The sequence below is a fragment of the Tenrec ecaudatus genome, chromosome 11 (assembly GCF_050624435.1).
Source record: "Tenrec ecaudatus isolate mTenEca1 chromosome 11, mTenEca1.hap1, whole genome shotgun sequence".
NCBI lineage: Eukaryota > Metazoa > Chordata > Mammalia > Afrosoricida > Tenrecidae > Tenrec > Tenrec ecaudatus.
Window position 1 is genome coordinate 74,718,818 of NC_134540.1, and position 22,338 is coordinate 74,741,155.

A 22,338-nucleotide genomic window follows, 5' to 3' on the forward strand; every position below is an offset into this window, starting at 1 on the left:
AAGATGAGAAGCCTGGAAGCCATCAAATGGGCAGTAAGTTGTCCGCAGAGGGAGGTGCTGTCTCCCCAGAAAGCCCTGAGCAAGTACTCCCGAAGCCCAGACGGACATGGTTTGGGACCTCCATAGAGCCAGGGTTAGGCCTCCGAGGCACACACAGCTACCCTCTTGTTCATCATTCCCTCTGAAGTGGGTACTGTTAGACCTGGCATGTACAAAGGAGGAAACATAGACCATGCTGCTTGTACACGACAGAGCAGGACTCCTGACTCTGAGGCCCTGATACTGATGTTCCTTTCTGAATGAAATGAGATGGTCCATGAAGCTTTTAGCTTACTCTTTATCACCCCACTAATGTCAAAAACAAAGCCCTAATATAAAACAAAAATCCAAACGCACTGCATCGAGTCAATTCTAATCCACAGCTGGACTGACTGGACTAAGAAAACGTGCTCCATAGAGTTTTGGAGACTATAAATCTTAATAAAAACAGATGCCTCGTTGTTTATCTGTGGAGTGTCAGGTGCCTTTGAACCACAGACTTTTCATTGGCAGCCTAATGCTTAACCCACTGGGTCAGCAGGGATCCCTGGCCTGCACTATTGCTCTTCTTACTCCGCCATGTTTGGTCATGCTGAATGCATTTCAACACAATAAAATGAAAACCAAGACTGTCAAAGAGGGTAGAATTATCTTCAATAGGGAAATGAAAATGATACTGCCCAGTTCTTCATTGGTTTCCCTTTATGAGTTCATAACGTACACGTTACTATCCGGAGCAGGTTTCAGTTGGGTTCACCACCCTGGGTGAATAAATGACACTTGCTGTTCGTGGAAGCAACATCTTTTATGACTGTATAGATGAAAAGGGTGCTCCAAAGTTCTCATATGGTCGTTTGATTTCTCTCCAAGGGAGGATATAAAAATATGTTTCCAATGTAATTTGTATAGGTGTGTCTTACTGAGTGATCTAAAGACTGAAGTTTTATTGAAGAAGGTCAAAGGGAGAGTTCGTTTTTATCCCTAAAAGTTCTCGAAGAGAGTTGAGAGAGGAGGTGGATATTGAATCAAAATCCTCACTTTTCACACCAACTGGGTGGAAAATATTCAACCTCCACACTTGCCATCCCGTTCCACTTGTGATCCGGCAGAGCTGCCCAGGTGGCACTACTCCCTGGCCTACAAGGGCGAGGTCAGAGCTCATCAGCTCAAGGGCACAGAACTCCAGCTGCCACGTCTGCCCAAGCCCTCAGGGGCCAGCTGTAAGCTGGGAGCCACACGACACCCTCCCTTCTCGTCTTCTAGTTGTAAAGCTAGGGTTTTCCCACTCCCTTTTCAGAATGCCAGCCATAATTTGTTTTTGTTTTTTACATTTTATTAGGGGCTCATACAACTCTTATCACAATCCATACATATACATACATCAATTGTATAAAGCACATACGTACATTCTTTGCCCTAATCATTTTCAAAGCATCTGCTCTCCACCCAAGCCCTTTGCATCAGGTCCTCTTTTTTTCCCCCTCCCTCCCCACTCCCCCTACCCTCATGAGCCCTTGATAATTTATAGATTGTTATATTGTCATATCTTGCCCTATCCGGAGTCTCCCTTCCCCCCCATTCTCTGCCGTCCATCTCCCAGGGAGGAGTTCACATGTGGATCCTTGTAATCAGTTCCCCTTTCCAACCCACTCACCCTCCACTCTCCCAGCATCGCCCCTCACACCCTTGGTCCTGAAGGTATCATCCACCCTGGATTCCCTGTGCCTCCAGCTCCCATATTCACCAGTGTACAACCTCTGCCCTATCCAGTCCTGCAAAGTAGAATTCGGATCATGGTAGTTGGGGGGAGGAAGCATCCAGGATCTGGGGGAAAGCTGTGTTCTTCATCGGTACTATATCGCACCCTGACTGACCCACCTCCTCTCCTAAACCCCTCTATGAGGGGATCTCGAGTGGCCGACAAATAGGCCTTGGGTCTCCACTCTGCACTTCCCCCTTCAATCACTATGATATATATATATATATATATATATATTCTTCTTTTGCATGATGCCTTATATCTGGTCCCTTTGGCACCTCGTGATCACACCGGCTGGTGTGCTTCTTCCATGTGGGCTTTGTTGCTTCTGAGCTAGATGGCCACTTGTTCACCTTCAAGCCTTTAAGACCCCAGACACTATCTCTTTTGATAGCCGGGCACCATCAGCTTTCTTCACCACATTTGCGTATGCACCCATTTGTCTTCAGCAATCGTATCATGGAGGTGTGCAGCCAATGATATGATTTTTTGTTCTTTGATGCCTGATAACTGATCCCTTCGGGACCACGCGATCACACAGGTTGGTGCGTTCTTCCATGTGGGCTTTGTTGCTTCTGAGCTAGATGGCCGCTTATCTTCAAGCCTTTAAGACCCCAGTCACTATCTCTTTTGATAGCCGGGCACCATCAGCTTTCTTCACCACATTTACTTGTTCACCCACTTTTGCTTCAGCAGTTGTGTCGGGAGAGTGAGCATCATAGAGTGCAAATTTAATAAAAGAAAGTATTCATGCATTGGCCGGCCATAAATTTGAGTCTTAAGGACGTCCCGCACTTCTGACTTACTAGCTCCAAATTTGGGGATGCTCTCTCCTGTTTCACGATATCAGCCACAAGTTCAGGTCCCACCAGCTCTCTTTCCCTTCTGATACACTGGCTTCCACTACTCCCCTGCATTTAATAATGCACTGGAATGACATAAAATACACAGAAATCATTATACCTTTAATTAAAGCTTTATTATAGCAAAAAGGATACAAATTAGGCAAGGCCTGGAAGGATTCTCAATGTGGAGCTTCCATGCCTGCCAGAATGAGAAACAAAGATGAAGAATCGGTTGGAAAACATGGCCTTGGTGAAAGAAACATTACAGGTCGAATGATAGACTTCTGTAAGACCAATAACCTACTCACTGCAAGCAACTTTTTTCAGCTGCGTAAATGGTAACTCTATATGTAGATCTCACCAGACAGAATGCACAGGAATGAAATCACTTTACCCGTGGGAAGAGATGATGGAGAAGTTTAATGTCATCAATGAGAACAATGCCAGGGGCCAATAATCACTCCTAGGCAGGTTCAGGTTGAGGCTGAAGAAAATTAAAACAAGTCTACAAAAGCCACAAATATATGACCTTGAATATATCCCATCTAAATTTAGAGACAAGAAGAGATCTGACACTTCGGACACTAGAAGAACAGACAAGTAGTGGAACAGCATCGAGAACATTGTACACGAAGAAAGCAAAAGGGTCATTAAAAAGAATCTGAAAGGAAAAGACCAAGATATATGCCAGAAGAGACTCTGAAACTTGTTCTAAAACATAAAACAGAAGCAGAAACAATGAAGTAAAAGAGCTGAACAGGAAAATTCAAAGGCCACCCTGAGAAGAAAAAGTGTTAGGATGAAATGTGCAAAAACCTGGAGAAAGAAAACCATTTATGAAGCTGAAATGAAAACAACTCCGAGTCTTAAGCTGCAATTGCGACAACTTGTGAAGGCAAACTATCGTATGGTGCTGGAAAAATCACAGCCTTGCTGGCTGAAGATGAAGAGGACCTGGGATACTTACTAATGAAGATGCGACATTACAGCCTTCAGATGGGCTGCATGCCTCAGTGTAAAACAAAACATCCTCACAATTCGACTAATCAAACCCTCACGGCAAAGAGAAGACTGAAGTTGTCAAGGATTTCGCTGCACTTGAATGTACAATAAGCATGGAAGAAGCAACACTGTGACACTACATACAACGGAATCAATGAGAACACTGTCAGGGCCAACAATGGTACAGGCCGTCCGTCCATTGTTCCTATGCAAGTTCAATTTGAAGCTGAAGAAAATTAAAACAAGTCCACAAAAGCCACAGATATATGGCCTTGAATATAGCTCATCTAAATTCTGTTGTATGCAGTGTTGTAGAGTCGCTACAAGTCAGAACCAACTTGAGAGCACCTACAAACAGCCCCTCACATGCACTGATGTCTCTCAACACCAGGAACCCCTAGACCTGCCCTTTAGAGCACCTTTACACGCACCTCCCGGTGGATGCCACTGCTCATTGTAAATCGGTCCTACTGCGGCATGTGCCTGTGGTGCTGGAAGCTGTGGCTCCAGTATTGCAAATACTATCAGTGCCATCCATGGTGCACAGGTTTCAGTGCAACTTCCAGACGAAAACAAACTCGACAGTCCTGGAAATGTGCTTTCCAACATTAGCCAACGAAAGCTCGATCTCTCGCCGCAGACTATTTCTGCTGGGGAACAAGAGGATGAGCCCTCTGGGTGAGAAAGCACTCAGTACACCGTGCCTGCCATGGGGGACTTCAGCATGTTCGTGAGCGTGAAGATGGCGCAATGCCAGGCAATGCTTTGTTCTGTTGTATGTGGGATCGCCAACACAAGTGCAACTTTTAACCACCACCTCAACATCACTGATGGAACCAACTCACCCCTCCTGAGCTTAGCTGTTGGCATGAGGGGGTCTCTGTGGCCTGGCCAGCCCCACCCACTCACCTCATTCACTTAAACTATCGGGTCCCTATGGAGGCCTAGTGACAGCAAAGCCCAACCCAACCCAAGGCCACGGAGACGGCTTCAACTCTGAGCGACCCTCTGGGACAGAGTCAAACCGCGTCCTACAGTCTCCAAGGCTTTAGTCATTGGAGAAGCAGATGGCCTCATCCTTCTTCCAGAGAGTTAGTTCACAACAAAGACCTCTCGGTCAGCGGACGAGCATTTCCCCACTGTCCCACCAACGCCCCTTACAGAGCAACTCAAACCCGTCCACCGCCCTCACATCGATTTGGCTTCATAGCAAGTCTGGAGAATGACGCCAAGACTGTCCCTCTGTGTGGCAACAGAGCCATATTGTTCTTCCGCAGAACTGCTGTTTGTTCTAAACCACCGACCTTTTGTTTGGCAGCCGAGCGCTTAAACCACTGTGCCACTAGGGCTCCTTCACAGACAGCAAAGGCTCCCAGTTCACTCAGGAATGCTACCTCGTGGGGATTCACTCTCAGGAACTGTTGGCTATTTGGATGAAGTTACTATAAAGCCCACAGAGAGAGGCATCCTTTGACCAAAACCTCCTCCCCCCTCTCTAAATATAGGTAAAGAGAAGACCCCCCCAAAACAAAAACAAAACCCCGGCCACTTTGTGCCATCAATACCCTAGCCCTCTGAGGGCGATCTTGTTTCTGTTCTCAGCATAAGGAAACTGAGGCTGAGGGTTCTTAAAGAACAGTAGCTGAGTGTCCTTCCCCAGTTTCTCCAGAGGCCCTAGGCAAGGGGCACCGAGAAGGGTCTTGGGATATGCTTGCTGGCCTGCCCCTCCTCACCTCTGCACCCGACTACTGGCCTCAGAGCCTAGGGAGCCCACCCAGTTTGGTCTGATCGGCCGCTGGGCCTTTGCACCTGGCTTGCTAGCTGACCGGGTTGATCTCTTCACTTGAATGTGGAAAAATGGGAAGGAGTCCCACGTGCTGTAGCTCCCTCCACAATGCCCTTCAGGGTAATGGGAACAACTTCGCAACGCTAACAGGAGGGGATGCTTCATCCGAGGGGCAGAAAAATCCCAAATAATTCTGCGGGAGAACCTCTTCTCCTTGTTTGTGGACAGGACCACTCTGAGAGGCATCAGAGTCCAATTGGGGGCACGGAGTTTTGATAAGAATAGAAATTCCCTCTATCTAGATAAAATGGGCGGGATAAACAATCCGGAGGAGAAAACAACAGGACCAATGGTTCCAGGGGACATGGGAGAGGAGTAGACAGGGGAAAGGAAGTGGATGTTAACAAACCCAGGGACAAAGGAACAACAAGTGATCTCAAATTGATGGCAAGGAGGGCATAGAATGCCTGGTGGGGCTTAATCAAAGGCAATGTAGCCAAGAGGAATTACTGAAATCCAAATAAAGGCCGAACATGATAGTGGGACAGAACATTTTGAACAACTGTGTGGCTTCAAATCAGGAAAGGTGTTCATAAAGCTGTGGTCATTCAGCATCAATGTGCAAATCATCAGAGGAGCTGGAGTACATGAAGAAGAATGTGGCATCCGGATTGGAGGAAGGCTTATTAACAGGCAATATCTTTGATAGGCAGATGACACAAGCTTGTTTGCTGAAATCAAAGAAGTCTTGAAGCACTTGCTGATTACTATTAATAGCAAGACTACAGTATGGATCGTAATTCAATATAAAGAAAACAAAAAGCCTCACAATTAGACCAACAGAAAACATCATAGTAAGTAGAAAAAAAGTTGAAGTTGTTAAGGATTTCATTTTACTTGGCTCCACAATCAACACTTCAGAAGCACCAGTGGAGACATCAAACAACACATTGCACTGAGCACATCTGCTCTACAAAGCTTCCTGAAGTGTTAATGAGTGTAAGACGTCAGATGGTACTCCGAGGCCTGAGGTGCACCATCAGGCACGTTCCAATTGCCTCATATGCATGTGAAAGTTGGAAATTAACTAAGGAAGACCAAAGAAGAATTGATGCATTTGAAATATTATGTTGGTGAAAAAATATGAAAAATATCACACGTTGCCAGAAAAGCAAGCAAATCTGTCTTAGAAGAAGTACAGTCAGAATGCTGCTTAAAATACAGACCAACAAGACTTTGTCTCATGTACTGAGCATGGTATCAGGAAAGCTCAGTCTCTCGTAAAGAACGCCGTGCTTGCGAAAGTAGAGGGTCTTCACACAAGAGAAAGCACCTCCAGGAGATGGACCGACACAGCAACTGCAACAATGGGCTCCAAATAGCAACCGTTGTGAGGATGACGCAGAAGCAGGCGGCGTTTTGTTGTTGTTGTTGTTGTGTGTGTGTGTGTGTGTGTGTGTGTGTGTGTGTGTGTATCCAGGAGTCAGAACTGACTGCAGGACGCAGGACAGCAACTAGTCAGCAGGGGAGCAGATCGCCAGGGGTTTTTGCTCTCTGGGCCACTGGATGGATTTTAACCTTCAACCTTTTAGTTAGCAGCCAAACACTTAACCACTGTACAACCAGTCCTTCTTCCCAGAACGGTACATTCACAAGTTCCCGAGGGATGCTTTTCAGCAAGTTCTGTCCCGGCCCTGCCACAGTAATGTCTCTGCTGCCTTCAAGCCCTGTAGTCTGGATCTCAGGCCCGGATGTGGGGTGGGACACAGACTTGGGAGAACAGCTTCTCCCTGTAGCTGCTATTTCGATACTCTTTTGTATTTACCTTGCTTCTTATTTGCCGATCCTTGTGGTTCCCGTTACCTTGCAATAGTTTTTTTAATTAAATACCTTGCTACAGTTAATTAATAATTTAAAAAATCATTCTCTATGTTAAAATGTCCCTGTCCAAATTACAGACTTATACAGTAATACATAAAAACTTAAGTAAATAAAAACGTAACTACTATTTACAGTAGTTAAGTTTTAGAAGCAAATTCAAGAGCCAGCGAAAGGGCATTGATTAATTTGTTAATTTTTATAAAAATGTATTCTTTAACATGCAGCAGCCTGCCTGCTCACACCTCATTCTAACCAGAGGTGCCAGCGGATGTTACAGCAGGGGATCCAGATGTCTAAGCAGAGATGGAACCAAGGGTCCCTATCGCCTCAGCTGATTTCTTGCCAGATTTGAAAATTGCATGTGTGCCCACGGGGCCCTTTGCTTTTAGTTCCTCAAGCTTCTCAAGCTTTGCTTTTTGTTTCTGTTTTCAAGTCTTCCTTGTCCTTTCCTCAAGCTGACCCTGCGGCTTCTTCTGGCCACCTTCACAGGCTGATGACTGCGCCCGCTGGCTCGGTGCATCTGGATTAGAGGAATGGTGGGGTCCAGACATGCTGCCTTATTTTGAAACCATGAAAAAGAGACAGTGGTATAGAAATATGTTTACCTTTTGCTCCTGAAAAGAAAATGGTGGTAAATTTTCTACCGTGAAATAGTATACAACACGAAAAATGATATTGACACGGATATTAACGTTTCTGTTACCTGTTGAGTCGGGGGTGGGGGGGCCAGGTTGCAAGACAATATGATGTTGTTTTCGTTTTAAAGAAGGAAAAATACAAAACTATGGGAGGAAAAAGATGACAAATATTAAGGGTTAGTTTGAGGGGGGTGGGCTTATGAATTCTTTAATGATGTTCATTTTCTCCTGTGGCCAATCCTTATCTCTAGCTTAATACAATCAACGTCTTTTGACAGAAGATGAAGCACAGCACAGGTGTGTTGGAATCCTGGTGGCATTGCAATGAATACGCCCTTGGTGGTGACCAGAGGACTGGCAGTTTGAACCCACCCCGCAGAAAGGCCCGCTGAGCCTGCTCCTGCTGCCAGCGAGTCAGCACCAACTCGGAGCAGCCTTTCAGGGCAGAGCAGACGTGCCCACAGGCACGCCATGGCCGTAAGCTTGACTGGAGCAGACTGCCTCGACGCTCCCCCTCAGAGCAGCCGGAGAGATCAGACGGCCAACTCTGGTCAGCAGCCGAGGACTTACCCATGGTGCCACTAGGACTCTGGTAAAGATTAAACCCAACAAACTCACTGCCGTCGAGTCACTGCCAACTCCCAGGGACCTATAGGACAGGGTAGAACTGCCCTTGTGGGTTCTGAGCCTGTGACGCTTTGCAGGAGTAGAAAGCCCTGTGGAGTGGAGGCTGGTTTTGAGGGGCTGACCTCTTAGCAGCCCAAAGGGCACCCACTACACACCAGGGCTCCCTTGTGGAAAAACTACAGCCGCGGAAACCCCAAGGGGCAGTTCTGCAGGGTCATACAGGTTGCTATGAGCCAAAATGGACTCATCCCAACACCAAGGGCTGTAGAGAACACTATGACATAATACTGGGGGCCAGGGTGCTAGGGAGTGCTGAGTACGGCGTGATGATTTCAGCGAGCATCTCTGGAAAGGCCTCACCTGAGTTCAGGAGGGGAAGGAGTGAGCACGGAATGATGGTCTGGCTTCCATTTCGTGCTGGAGTCTAGCCTCTGTGCACGGAGTTACGATCTCATTTTGAAGGGAGCTGTTTGTTACAGAGTCTGGCTGGGATGCCTCTGACACCCGGCTTTACTGGAGAGGGTGCTGAAGTCACCACCCTGGGTCTCCCCTGGGGTCAGCTGGGAGACAAAGCTGCACCTCCATTGAGGACGTTCGCTCTTCTCACCAAGCTTTGGCAGAAGCAAGAAGCCTGGGGCATTGTTTGCTCAGGCTCTGGACCCTGCCTTTGGCTCACCTCTGCCTGACCTTGGGATCTGGGACTGAACAGCACCCACCACCACGAGACATTTCTTCAAAGTGTCATTGGGTTTCTGTGGGGCTTCGCAGTGAATAGAGTCCAGGACCACATGAAGGCGGGACGGGGGGGTTCTGGTCCAGGGTCATGGCAGAGGAGGGGTGGTGTTTATTATGAGATAAATTCGGGACAACAATCAGCCTGCTTATGGTTTTGTAAGTGTAAAATGTGGCCATGGCCTTCTCCACAAAAGATTTTTGTTCGAGTTACAAAAACAGTAAGTAAAAGGATGAAGGGAATGCCTCCGTTGAAGAAGAAACTTGTCAAAGTCTGCTTATGGACGTAAAATAAACAATCTATACAAAACCAAAACCCAAATGCAATGCCATCGAGTCACTGCCGCGACCCCACAGGACAGGGTAGAACTGCCCCGGTGAGTTTCCAAGATGAAAACTCTCTGAGGAGCAAGAAAGTCCCATCTTTCTCCCGAGGAGCAGCTGGTGGTTTCAAACCACTGACCTTACAGTGAGCAGCCCCACTCGTAACCACCCCCCCCCCAGGGCACCTGAACATTAACCTACACGTTGAGGGAAGTGATCCCATCATATGAGTGAATGCGTATCAAGTCAATCCATCCTCCAGGAAGAGAGGTGCGAGTCTGTCAGGACAAAGGAGGAGATGCAAGAAACCACACCAACCAGTGGTTCGTGCTAACTGGCGGAAGAGGGACCAACTGAGAACCCCATCACCGTGGAGGACTTGAAGCTGTTGTTCCAGAGAATTTTGCTAACGTCACGGACATGGCTGTCCTGGCAATTTGGCACTGTCTGCTGCCTGACATACCGTTGCAATGAGCACTGATCAGTGCAGGATCACGTGGAAACAGCTGACCTCTTAGTTACAGTGATCATGTAATATACACAGGAGGCTGCCCTGCCCTGGTCGACGTCCACAGGCGAATCAATCCCTCTACTGAAACAGCAATCTAAGCCTACTTTCTTGTCTCTGTTCTTTCCACCCCCTTTTCTATTTCTCCTCCTTATGCACATCTGTGACAATTCCAATTTCGGTCATTCCTGATATCATTTAACCAATGGTTTGAGTCACTTGATTTTTAGACACTCTACAAAATCTAGACAGACCCTTAATCCCTGGTCTCAAACTGTTTACATTCTATTAGAGGAGAACATCAATTTACATTTACCTAGTCAGTGGTATAGTGGTTACACACTGACCTGCTAACTCTAAGGTCAACAGTTCAAAACCACCAGCCACTCCTCAGGAGAAAGACGATGCTTTCTTCTCCAGTAAAGAGTTACAGTCTCCTGTCCTATAGGGTTTCTCTATATAGAAATTTGTTCAGATCTGATAATACATGACTCGATGCCAGTCACTTTTTGAAAGTCAAGGCGCAGAGAGCTTGGAGCATTATATCGCTATGTAGTTAAGCTTTGAAAGGAAGGATCAGGACATGAAAGAAAGAAACTGTTATGGATGGAAGCCAGGAAGGACGAGCCATCTGAGGGCCGATGCTAGTGTCAACACACAGGCCCCATTTTTCAAGTGAGGGCAGGCTCTCCCTGAAGCAGAACCTCCTATTAGACAAGCAGGGAAGGGGAAAGAAGGCATTTCTAGACTCTTCTGATTTCAATTATGTGTAACCCACATGGGTAAGTGTTGCAGCTGACTATACACAGTGATGCCGTGTGAAGAGTCAATGGGGCGTGCCAGTTCACTGGTGAATCGCCAACCCATAGCCCCTGTTCACCGGATGTCCCAAGTAGACCCTTGTGTGTCGTACGGACATCTCCAAGCTGTTACCAAGGCCGCTTTACTCATGTAAGGGGAGGTGCTTAGCAGATCAGATTTGTGGCTGAAAGGTGGGAGAGATGGTGAGAAGGCTATTTTTTATAACTGTGCCTTGGGCAGAAAATCCAGCTACCACTTCTATAATAACCGTTTACCTGGCCGGGGACCCCACGAGTGGCAGAAGAGAACTGTGCTCCACAGGTGCCCAGTGCTGCCTTTTGGAAGTTGGCAAGCCCTTCTTCTGCAGACTCTGAGGACTCGGGCCTCCAACATTGCGTTAGCAGCTGAGCAGTTAACGCCTCGCAACACACAGAGGCTCGTCCACATACATAGTTAGAGTGATGAACTGTGTTCTGTACACATGGTCTAAAAAGAAGGAAAGTTGTGATTTCACTTTAGAAAGAATTTTAAGTTTTCACGGGAAGCATAAAGCATGGATTGGGCTGCTAACTGTTAAGGTCAGCAGTTTGAAACAACGAACCAGCAAGGGTCCTCACTCACTGCCATCTTTCTCCCCGTGAGCACCCGCTGGCCTTGAGTTAGCCCTCCATCGCATAACCAGGCTCCTGTTTGCAGAGTTGCAGTCGCAGAAATGGAAGGGTTTGCGTCGGGCTCTTCGCGAACACAATGTGTCTTCATCGCCATCTAGTGGTCACTGGGAGGACGTTCACCTCAGACACCCACAGGGGCACTTCTACACGGTCCTGTCCTGTCGCTGAGTGGGCATCAACTGGTTGGCAGTGAGTGAGTTGAGTGAGTGAGTGAGTGAGTGAGTGAGTGAGTGAGTGAGTGAGTGAGTGAGTGAGTGAGTGAGTGAGTGAGTGAGTGAGTGAGAGAGTGAGTGATGAGTGAGTGAGTGATGAGTGAGTGAGTGAAAGAGTGATGAGTGAGTGAGTGATGAGTGAGTGAGATGAGTGAGTGAGAAGAGTGAGTGAGAGTGAGTGAGTGAGTGATGAGTGAGTGAGTGAGTGATGAGTGAGTGAGTGAGTGAGAGTGAGTGATGAGTGAGTGAGTGAGAGAGTGAGTGAGTGATGAGTGAGTGAGTGATGAGTGAGTGAGTGAGTGATGAGTGATGAGTGAGTGAGAGAGTGAGTGATGAGTGAGTGAGTTATACTCAATTCATTCATTTTCTAGTTCTGCTCTAGCAAGCGTTTTGTTTTCTTTTTCTGTCTCAAAGCTCTCTTAGCTGTTTTGGTCAGGACATCACCTTTAAACTTCTGTTAAGGCTTCATGCACATCTCTGGGTATTGTTACAAGAAATGGCAGAATCTTTTGACTGAGAAGCTGAGAAACGGGACGCGATGCTTCGCAGTGAGACCCCGTGGACCTGCCCTGGTAGTTTTTGAGATGGTTTACTGGAGTAGGGACCCCTGTCTTTCTACCGCGAGCAGCTGGTGGTTTCGAACTTCAGAGCTTGAAGATCTCAGCTCCAGCTCGATGCATAACCACTAGGCCACCAAGGCTTCCTCCTGCGAGAGAACGGGTAATGGCAATCTGCAGCAGGAGGTGGCAGCTCCTCACCTAGGTTGTGCTGAAACAGCTTCAAGCGTCAGTGATCGTAGGCAGTTAGCTCCCTTTTCCTTTGTTCTAAAGGAAGCCTCGTGGTGCAGTGGGTATGAAGCTGCTAGCTGCAACATCAGTGGTTCAAACTCGCCATCAGGCGCTGCCCTGGAAAAAGATGAGGCTGCCCGCCCCTGTAACGGTTTAAATCCCCAGAAACCCACAGAGGCAGCTCCACTCTGTCCTGTCGGCTCTCCGTGAGTCAGATTTGACTCAGTCTTCCTGGGTTCTGTTTGGTTGGTTATTTCTCTAATGAACTTTCATTTGATGCTTCGCTTTAGTCAAAAGGATCTGAGTGAACCTTCTCTATCTGACACATTAATAAGCTTATCTAGGATACGTTTTAAGAAAGTAGGTTTTAGACGAGCCAGCCAGGGTTCTGTATGCCACCAATGAAACATACAATTTTCTTCTAGTTCTTTAATGCTTCTTTCACCTTCGTCCCCCACTATCATGACCCCAATTCTCCCTTACAATTCTGGCTAGACCAGAACATGTACACAGCTACAGATAAGAGCTGGAAACACAGGCAATCCAGGACAGATAAACCCCTCAAGACAATTATGAGAGTAGTGATACCCGGAGAGGAAGGGGAAGGTGGGGAGGGAAGGGGAAACCGATCACAATGATCTACATATAACCCCCTCCTGGGGGGGGACACATAACAGAAAAATGGGTAAAGGGAGACAGCAGTTGGTGTAAAACATGAAAAAAATTATAAATTATCAAGGGTTCATGAGGGAGGGAGGTTGGGGGAAGTGGGGAAATGAGCTGATACCAAGGGCTCAAGTAGAAAGAAAATGTTTCGAAATGATAGCAACATATATGTAAAAATGTGCTTGACACAATGGATAGATGGATGCAAAGGTGGATTGTGATAAGAGCTGTATGAGCCCCAATAGAATGATTTTTTAAAAAAGAAACTAGGTTCTTTATGGTGAGTGGTATTGTGTATTGTTGTTCGGGGCTGTCCAGTCAGTTCCAACTCGCAGCGGCTCTATGAACGACAGAACAAAACACCACCAGGTCCTGCCATCCTCACAATTGTTCTTGTGTTTGCGCCCCATCAATTTCAGCCACCATGACAATCTACCTCCTTGAGGCCCTTCCTCTTTTTCACTGCCCCTCTGCTTGACCAAGCATGATGTCCTTCTCCAGGGACTGGTCTCTCCTGATAACATGTCTGAAGCATGGGAAACAGTCTAACCCTCCTAGCTTCAAAGGAGCATTCTGGTTGTACTTCTTCCAAGACAGATTCATTTTTCCTTTTAAGAGTCCATGGTATTTCCAATGTTCTTCAGCAGCACCATATATATAAGCCTTATTTTTCTTTTCTCGTGTTATCTATTTGATAGGTAACATTTTCCTTAATGTAGCTACTGAAAGCCTGACTCAAGACTATATGAAACTCTATTTTAAAAAGGATGACATATATGACTTTGATTGATATAACCAGACCTTGAAGACACAACCTTTCTAAATTGCTATCTCTAAAGGATTCTATGGATCACACAAAAGACAAGGTTATTGTGGCAGTTATATAATCTTCTATCAACTTGAGTGAAGGGGTGGAGTTTAGCCTGTCAATCAGGTGACAGCCAATGAGGCTTTGGTGTGGGCATGGCCTTCTCCTGAGGATTCTGGGAACTCTGGTCTTCTTCCCTGGAAGCAGGATACACACTCTCCCTGTGAGACATTCCTTTTGGCAAGCCACATGGAGCTATGCTGATGGAATCGGTGCCTTGGGGTTGGAGGAGCCACATAGAGACTCACACCAGCTCTGAGATGCTTCCACCCTACTGGGTCAACAAAATTTTCCACCCACTGGCCCGGGATCTTCCTGCATTGGGTGTCCTTGCATGTGTTGCATGAATCTATAGAAGAATTTATAGACTGATATCAGACATATAGGCTAATATCAGACTTATGGACTTGATATATGAACTGGGCTGGGATATTTTCTTAATATGAAATTATTTTAAAAAATCATTTTATTGGGGGATCATACAACTCTTTTTTTCCCATACAATTCTTATCACAATCCATACACACATCCACCGTGCCAAGCACATTTGTACATTTGTTGCCATCATCATTCTCAAAACATTTGCTTTCTACTTGAGCCCTTGGTATCGGCTCCTCATTTTCTCCCTCCTTCCCCACTCCCCCTAAAGCTCTTTCTTATGCACATATGAATGTCTATGAATTTGTTTCTTGAATCAACCTATACTAACACACAAATCAAAACCATTTAGATTGTTTCCATCTTCTTGTAATTGAGAATAGTGCTGCAATGAATATCGGGGTACATGTATGTTTGGGTTTTTTTCTGCAGAGTAAATACCAAATAGAGGGATTGCTTGCCCATACAGCATTTCTGTTCCAATTTTTTTTTTGAGGAAGTGTCATATCACTTTCCAAGAGCGTTTTACTGTTTTCCAGTCCCACCAGCAGTCTGAGACCCAGAACCTCCAAGACAGGCGAGGGCTCAGGCAATTGCTCTTTACAAGAGTAGAAAGCCACATCCTTCTTCTGCCAGTGGTTGGCGGTTTCCTACAGGACAGTGTTGAATGGCCCCTGTGGACTTCTGAGACAATAACTCATTACCGGAGCAGAAAGCCCATATTTCTCCTGAGGAGCAGTGGGGGTTTTAAACTACTGACGTTGCAGCTGGCAACCCAACACAACACTATGCCAGCAAGCCTCCTCTTGGGTAAAACAGTGGGTCAGATAATGAGGCTCCTGCAGGTGACTCTTAGGTCTGTGGTTCCTTCTCGTGACTCGTAGGTCTGGGGGAGCTGAAGGGTATCTATCAGGCTCTCAGTCCAGTTCAAACTGGAAGGAGCCTGGGCCATTCTCTGTAGAAGTACAAGCACGCCCAGGTGCAGCATCTTGCACTGGGCTTGAGACTGTGGTTACAGGTTTGGTGAAGGAAACCCACACCGATGGAGGGCCAAGTTCCTCATGACGTATCAAAGCACACAGAGCTGGGCAGTGCATAAGGAAGACCACGAAGAACTGATGCATTTGAACAAGGGTGTTGGTGACGAATATTGAAAGTGCCACAGATGACCAGAGGACAAACACCTGGTTTCTAAGGAGCATTCTGGCTGTACTCGGAGGAAGTACAGTCAGAATGCTCCTTAGAAACCAGGTGGAGAAGGACATCATGCTTGGTAAATGAAAACTGGCTCTTCCCATTTCTTCCATGAGAAAAATGGAAGCCCCTCCACAAGATGGATTGGCCCAGCGGCTGCAACAATGGGCACAAGCACAGCAAGGACTGTGACAATGGCACAGACCGGGCATTGTTTCATTCAGTTGTAATAGGGCTACTGTAAGTCAGAATTGACTCTATGACACCTAACAATGACAACATGCTTAAAGAAGTAGGAGGAAAAAGCTATTTGTAGGGGTATAGCTAAAGGCATGTATATACGTAAATATGTTTATTTATAATGAAAGGGATAGAGGCCAATGTACATATATTTATATGTTAAGTATTAAGATAGCAGACAGACCTTGGGCCTCTACTCATGGCCTCTTTAAAGACAAGAACACTTTGTTCTAATAACCTGGCACTCTGATACTCAATCTTCCCAACACAATCACTGAAGACAAAATGGGTACATAAACAAATGTGGGGAACAAAGTGGATGGTGCCCGGCTATCAAAAGATGTAGTGTTTGGGGTGTTAAAGGCTTGAAGTTTAACAAGCAGCCATCTAGCTGAGAAGCAAATAAGCACACATGGAAGAAGCACACCAGCCTGTGTGATCATGATGTGTCCACGGGATTGGGTATCAAGTGTCAAAAGATCCAAAGCAAACAATTATATTGATGTGAAAGAGGGGCTGGAATGATGGAGCCCCAAAGTCCATCTGCAGACAACTGAACCACCCCCCCACCCACTGAAGGGTTACAAGGAAGGGACAATTCAACCAGGGTGCAGTATGGCACCAATGAAACAGACATCATTCCTCTAAATCCTGAATGCTTCCTCCCCCCCCACCCCCCCACTACCATGACCCAGTTCTACCTTACAAAGCTGGTGAGATAGTTAGGGTTTATTGTGCTAACCTGGCCAATAAACATATGTGAGATTAACTGAAGGGTGGAAGGACTTCAATCACATTAACCTAGAACTCGGTCTCCTTGGAAAGAAAAATGGTAGGGAAATAGCCCATAAGGCAGGGGAAATGCTTATAGCCAGCCTCATTTTTAAGTTTCTGACATTCCGCACACTTTTCAAGGCTTGAGATATGTTTTCTGGAGTCAGTTTTACATCAATCTCATTGTTTTCTGCTGACATGCCTTCCATTTGAAATTCATTGAAAAAGTTCTCCAGTGAAGTTGTTCAGACAGGCTATGTCCATGATCTTAGCCCGAAACTTCATGACTGTACTCTTCTTTCTTGTCTTTTTAATGACCTTTTGCTTTCTTCAGGAATGGTGTTCTTGATGTTCTTCTGCTGCAACTTCTGTGATGTATTGAGCCGCAGGATGGACTCACAGATCACAAAAGGACAAACAGAAAGCAGTTTATTTGGAAAGGAAAGCACTTGATGCAACAGGCAGGGACTCAAGTGAGCTGCTGCTGAACGAACTGTGTCTAGGGGGTTTTATCAGGTGTGGGATGCTTGGCCTCTGCATCTCTGGGTTATGAATGGACCACTCCCGTGGCTGGACCTGCGTCTCAGATCCAATCATAAACCGTGGCATGCTTGCTTTTCCTGGGCATGCAAAAGTCAGCAAAAGGTCTTGGTTCATCAACCTGAGAGATTAGACGTAGCCTAGGGGTCTTATGCCTGCAGATTTAAGATTAGAATGTCCTGTTGAGATGACCCTTCCAGACATCCTGCCATTCTGCGATTTCCCTGGCTCTGCCTGCAGGTTCTCTATCTCCTGTCACTCCCACAACTCTTCAAGTCTTCTTGTCATTAGTGTTTAATGCAACAAATCTGCTCTTGAGGGGTTCTCGAAATTCAGGTGGGATGTCCTCACGGCCCTATTTTGGCTCAGGTAGACTTGTTTTCATTTTCTCCTGCTTCAAACTGACTTTACACATGATCAGTTGGTGGTCGGTTCCACCGCCAGCCCCTGGCTTCGTTTTAGCTGCTGAGATTGAGCTTCCCCAGGGTCTCTTCCTACAGATGCACTCGACTGACTTTCTGTGTATTCCATCTGGGGCACTCCATGTGTGCAGTTCTCATTTGTGTTGTTGAAAATGGTATTTGCTACAAACAAGTCATTGGTCTTGCAAAATCTAATTTACTTAAAACTAATATATACTAAGCCCCATGATAATCTTGTGTCTTTTGGGAAATTCTAGCAAGATTATCCCTTTAGATGTTCGTGAGGGAGGAAGGGGGTGGAGGGAGGGGAAAAAATGAGGAGCTGATACCAAGGGATAATGGTGATAGCAACAAATGTACAAATGTGCTTGACACAATGGATGGATGGATTGTGATGAGAGTTGTATGAGCTCCAATAAAATGATTTTTAAAAAGATGATCCCTTTTGAACATATGTTGAGAATGCTAACCCATTTTGGATGTTTATAATATCCTTTTGCTTTCTTTTAACAATGGTCTCTATTACAGTCGTTTTATTTCTACCACTATTCATTTGTTGCTTGGCAACACAATGCCTTTGTTAAATTACTACAGTCAGTGTCTAGCACAGGGAATTGACTGATTGCTGGACTTATCATTCTATCTTCAATCTGTTAACAAGAGCCTAACTTACATACATAATGAATTGTCTTATTAGGGGTTCTTACAGCTCTTTTTAAAAAAATTTTATTGGGGGCTCATACAACTCTTATCACAATCCATACACACATCCATTGTATGTCAAGCACATTTGTACATTTGTTGCCCTCATCATTCTCAAAATATTTGCTTTCTACTTGAGCCCTTGGTTCCAGCTCCTCATTTTCCCTCCTCCCTTCCTGCTCTCCTCTCACTCATGAACACTTGATAATTAATAAATTATTATTTTGTCATATCCAATGTCTTCCCATCACCCACTTCCTTATTTTCTGTCCCCCAGGGAGGAGGTTATATGTAGATCCTTGTATTCACGTCCACCTTTCTACCCGACCTTCCCTCCACCCTTCGGTATCACCACTCTCATCACTGATCCTGAAGGGAACATCTTTCCTGGATTCCCTGTTTCTGGTTCCTATCTGTACCAGTGTACATCCTCTGGTCTAGTCAGATTTGTAAGGTAGATTTGAGATCATGATAGTGGGGAGAGGAAGCATTTAAGAACTAGAGGAAAGTTGTATGTTCTATCATTGCTACATTGCACCCTGACTGGCTCCTCTCCTCCCCGCAACCCTTCTGTAAGGGGATGTCCAGTTGCCTACAAATGGGCTTTGGGTCCCCAATCTGCACTGCCCCTCATTTACAATGATATGGTTTTTTGTTCTGATGATGTCTGATACATGATCCCTTCAACACCTCAGGGTCACACAGGCTGGTGTGCTTCCTCCATGTAGACTTTGTTGCTTCTGAGCTAGATGGACACTTGTTTACCTTCAAGCCTTTAAGACCCCATATGCTGTCTTTCAGCTTTCTTCACATTTGCTTATGCACCTGCTTTGGGCTAAGGGCGTTTATAGAGGTCTAAATACAGGCATGTACATATGTAAATATATTTATATATGGTGATGGGGAAATAGATCTATGTGCATATATTTATAGGTTTAGTATTAAGGTAGCAGATAGACATTGGCCTCCACTCAAGTACTCTCTCAATGTAAGAACACTTTCTTCTATTAACATGGCATTCCATGATGCTCCCCTTCCCAACACGATCACTGAAGACAAAGCGGGTACATAAGCAAATGTGGTGAGGAAAGCTGCTGGTGCCCCACTAACAAAAGATATAGCATCTTCCATCTTAAAGGTTTGAAGATAAACAAGCAGGCATCTAAGGAAGCAAAAAAGTCCACATGGAAGAAACATACCAGCCTTTGTGATCACGAGGTGTCGAAGAGATCAGGCATCAAAGAACAAAACATCATGTTATTGTGAATGAGGGGGAGTGTGGAGTGGGGACCCAAAGTCCATCTGTAGACAACAGGACATGCCCTTACAGAAGGATGGGGGGCGGGGAGAGACAAGCCAATCAGGGTGCAGCGTAGCAATGATGAAACATACAACTTTTCTCTAGTTCCTAAATGCTTCCTCCCACCCCATGATCATGATCCCAATTCTACCTTACAAATCTGGTTAGACCAGAGGACGTACACTGGTACAGAAAGGAACTGGAAACACAGGGAATCCAGGACAAATGATCCCTTCAGGACCAGTGGTGAGAATGGCGATATCGGGAGAGTGGAAGGAAGGTGGGGTAGAAAGGGGGAACCTATCAAAAGGATCTACATATAACCCCCTTCCTGGGGGACGGACAACAGAAAAGTGGGTGAAGGGAGACGTCGGACAGTGGAAGACATATCAAAATAATAATAATTTATAAATTATCAAGGGTTTGTGAGGCAGGGGGAGGAGCGAGGGAAAAAAATGAGCTGATACCAAGGGCTCAAGTAGAAAGCAAATGTTTTGAGAATGATGATGGCAACAAATGTACAAATGTTATTGACACAATGCATGTATGTATGTATTGTGATAAGAGTTGTACCAGCTCCCCAATAAAATGATTTTTTAATGTGCTGAAAATTTTGGCTTATTCTCAAGTATATATGGTAGCTTATTCACAATATATCATCCACAATATCCCAGATTTCTGATGATGTGGCTAATGGAATAGCCATATAAACAAAAATCTTTGGACAATGAATATTCTTAGAGTTCCTTTTGGCACAGCAAAGAGGGATTTGTTTCATTGCTAAGCCTTCTGTGGCTCTTGGAATAAGACCACTGGAAAAGTTGAACAAGATGTTGCTAAAATTTATCAAAAGGTTGTTTGACTCCATTCCATTCCCACTGTGATTTTACTGTCCTTTTAAAGTATCTTCAGTTGGCTACCTCATGGTGCAGCTTCTTGGTTGCTGTCTGTTAGAAACTAGGTTAATGATATTAAAATCAATCCTTGCTATTGAGATGATAAAATATATCACAAGATGTATATCTACTACAGGGACGGAAAACCTTGCTTCATTCTGTGCTCAAGAACTTACATTTATTAGCACTTTATTTGGAGACTCAGAACTAGTAAAGTTTCAAAACTTAGGTTAGACATTTGAAAGATTGTTCTTGTAACCCATGTTATTTTACTCAATGTCATTAGAAAAAAAACCTTAATAATTGCAGTCTCTATAGATTTTTTAATAAATTGATACATTGCTTAAAGACAAACAGGCTGAATGTAGATGTCACCAGAAGGGCCAGATGACTCCTTTTCTTCTCTTATTTAACTGTTAACTGACTGCTAGTAATTGAAAGGTAGGTCCTGCTATTGTCTATTCAACAACATCCTGAGACTGGCCTAAAAGGAAGAGAAGTTGGTTGTTCTGTTTGCTTGCTCACGGTGAACAACTGTTTCCTATAGTTACTGTGAAAGTAATTACAACGCAAACGATACATATTCTCTCTGATCTCAAGCACGATGGTGCCAGGTGTGCTGCTTTCCTCACTGGTAGCATCTCCTAATAGAGATTATATTTCTTTCTCTAACTTCCAGGAACGAAATTGGCTGTGCCGCTCCGAGGTAAACACCTGCATTTCAAAAACCAAACCAAAAACTCCCTGCATTTCAGGTGGCATTCTTCCAATGTGACTACACCGTATCTATTCCCCATACTAAGATCAATGAAGAAAGCTGCTCAGCAGTAGCAAGGTAGACTTAGACCAGAGCTGTCCAAAAACCAAGTTACTGTTTTTGTAGTTCCTGACTAGGGGACAGGGGGGCTTAAGGCTAAAACACAACCTAACAGCAGCATAGGAATAAATTCATAAAGAAGAGAATATGCTCTTGATCATGACCAAAGGTTTTTGTTTTTTTTTTTAATCCTCGATCAACAGGAGGGAGAGACGGGAGATGTAAAAGGAAAGGCATCTCGCCTAAGGAAAAATGGCTGAGCTAATTCTAAAGTCTCAGCATAAACTTTCACACAGATCCCAGCTCACTGCTTAGGAGCCAGTCCTGACATTCAAGAAATGCTTCCCTGTGTAGTCCAACTTAGAAAGTAGGGAAGAAGCATCGTGGAGTTTGTAACCAATGCCTTATAGAAACTCTTGGTTTCAGATCTCCCTAGGACATTCTATGCTCTTGGCCAGGTCTTAGCTACATATTCCTGAAAATGCCCATTATGTCACTATTTGTGATTGGTTATAAACTCTGTAACCATATACCCTGTCACTGCTTATTTTAGCCAATCAATACATTACAGTTGTAATACATCCAATGATGCATAGAACTATGTTTCACTTTGTCTTGCCTCTAATTTATCTCAACTGCTATGAAACAATTAAAATACTCTATTTTGTAGACTCTGAAACAAAGGGTGACCCCTTACTTGCATGTGAGAGCTTCATATTTGGAGGTTTTTATTATTCCCAGCTGAAATAATATTACGGTCTAGTTGAATTACAAGACTATGAATAGAAGAGCCATACCAAGAAATTTCACTTCAACATAAGGTTTTTCACTAAAACATCTGTCATGTAGGTTTGCTATGAGTCATGTGGGGAGATTTATTTTGTTTTGGAATGCCTAAATCAGAAAAATCAGTGTCCAAGGGCACACA